The sequence below is a fragment of the Hipposideros armiger genome, unplaced genomic scaffold, assembly GCF_001890085.2.
Source record: "Hipposideros armiger isolate ML-2016 unplaced genomic scaffold, ASM189008v1 scaffold_355, whole genome shotgun sequence".
NCBI lineage: Eukaryota > Metazoa > Chordata > Mammalia > Chiroptera > Hipposideridae > Hipposideros > Hipposideros armiger.
Window position 1 is genome coordinate 76,959 of NW_017731705.1, and position 2,596 is coordinate 79,554.

The following is a 2,596-nucleotide window of genomic DNA, read 5'->3' on the forward strand; positions in this document are numbered from 1 at the left end:
TTATTGCAGGAAATGTCAATTTGGGAAAATATATACTTATGTTGTTAATTAATAGGAAAAGGGTGTTTTGTACTAAGACTGCAATCAGCCCCATTCAAGTGTATGCCTGAATGGAGTTGATTGCAGGTAAGACTCAATGTTCATCAGACAATCAAATCACTCCATTTTTCCTAGACATTTTCTTATTTCACGGAGCTGTAAGTGGCATCTTCAGTGCAGATGATATTTCAAAAAAATGTTTCTCTCCTAGTTCTGCCTGGTTGAACCTTTGTTGTAGGCCAGCAAATGGGTCTCTACAACCTAGAAAAAGTAAATGACCTTATTGTAAGATTTGACCTTGCTGGACTCATCCCCCCTGTTGTTTTGTTAGCTCTGAGTGTGGTGTATTGTTTCAGTTGGGCAAGGTCTTTGAAGCTTCACTTTTTGCCACCCCTCCCTCCCTAATGATTTCAAGCTGTTCAAAGAACAGCTTTGAACTACAGGCGGGAGCCAAATGTTTCATAGTAAAGCTGATTTAAAATAAGACTCAAATAATGCTTGCTTTTAGGGAACTGGGGGTGTGGTGGTATGAATAAATGGACAGTACATGTTCCAAAATGTCCCCTTCGCTTGATCATTCAGAGATGGGTTTGTCTTTCATTATGTGTAGCAAGAGAAAAAAAAACACACACACACAAAAACACACAGACTTCTGGAATTTATAAAAAAGCAATAATGTAATACTTGCTTTACTGGGATATAAAGGCAGTGCACATGAGATTTTATAATATGCAAACAATTTCAAGGCAACTAGAATAAAATCATTTCTTTATATTGATTTTTTTCTTAGTAGGGAATCCTAGAAGGCAATATATTTGCTTCTTTAAACGATGCAGCAAAATCAGAATTTAATTTCTGTAGATAGTCCCAAACAAATTGGAGCAACAGGGGAAACACCTTCATATTACTTTTATTTAAAATACTAATAAATAATAACTATATTCATGAAATGCCTTCAACACTGATATACCACTGCCTAGATTTTGTTTATCAGGACATATCAATTAGCTTCATATGTTATAGGAAGATGGCTCTTTTATCAGTTTTATAATCTAGACACTATTTCTTATACATTTATCTGCAGCGATATATAACATTATGCCTTGCATAGTTTGGATACTAAGTAATTATTTCCTGAATAATGATGTTAGACAAAATAAAAACGTACGTTCTTTAAAGTCATAAGAAAACAGAGGGCTCTCACACTAGAAATATATAAAATGGAAGCAGGGGAAAAAAACACACATTTTCAAAATAGCTAATATTCAACATTAATCCTTAAATGACATGCCTAGGATTGATTAGACTTACTTTCCCTTAGGATCACAAATTCAGTGTAGGGAAAGGAAGGGTAGAATTAGAGTTACTAAATCACATTGAAAAGAAACATTTGCATGAAAGAGAAAAGTAAAAGATGAAAGGGAGACAGGAGAAGGAAGGAGAAGGCATGAATTGATGCAGATACACATGTCACTCACAATGGTAGCTCACAGAGGGCATATCAGTTTCCTATTGCTGCTGTAACAACTGACTGCAAATTTAGGGGCTTAAAACAAAACAAAATCTATTATCTCACAGTTCTGTAGATGAGAACTAGCAAATGGGGATTACAAAACTAAAGTCAAGGTGTCAACAAAGTTGCATTCCTTCTGGAAGCTCTAGGAGAGAATCTGTCCTTATCCTTTTTCAGCTTTTAGAGGCTGTCCATATTTTTGGCACATGGACCCACTTTATCTTCAAAGCCATCAATGGCTTGGGGTTTGTAACATATGCAATAAAAGTCAAGTGGTATCTCTTGATTGGAAAGACTCTCAAAGATCATCTGGCAGGAGCTGAAGTTATTTTTCCAGGGAAAGGAGAGAGGGGATTTGGGCACATGGTTGTCTCTGTCTGTTTATTTTCTGTCTCTCCCCAGCAAAATGTAATCTTCATGTGAGGTCTGGTACATAATAAGTATGCAATAAAGCATACTGGAATGAATGACTTGATGAGGAAAATGCATTTTCTTTTGGATCATAGAATCAGTAGAGTATTACTTGATGTCTTCAGATAGCCAGCTTTCCCACCGTATCATGACTGCTTGTCTGCAGTAGGAAGGAAAGAGACGGATGCACCAAGAAAGCTGAATAAAGAAATAAAGTGAGAGAAAGATAACCTTGTTTGGGTCTCTAGATCTGAACTTGTCTGCAACCAGCCAATATCTCAACTACCAAATTAAATGTACCAGTAAGTTATATTTAATGCTTAAGTTTGTTGAGTTTCTGTTTTCTATAACAGGAGTCCTGAGAATACATCCACCATTGTCCTATTCAGTCTCCTGAAATTAGCTCTAGTTTTCTGATTCATTATATTAAGAACACATAGACTCTTGTTGATGACAAATAAATCCAGCTTTTTTTCCTCTCTTGCGCAATGCACTGGAAATTTTAATAAAAAGAAAATTCAATGCTGTTTGTAGGCTTTATTGAATATCCTGAACATGTAGGAAAGTGTTAATTTGCATGGTTGCTACTGCGATATATATAATGGTGATTTAAAATGAGTCAAGAAAAAGCCT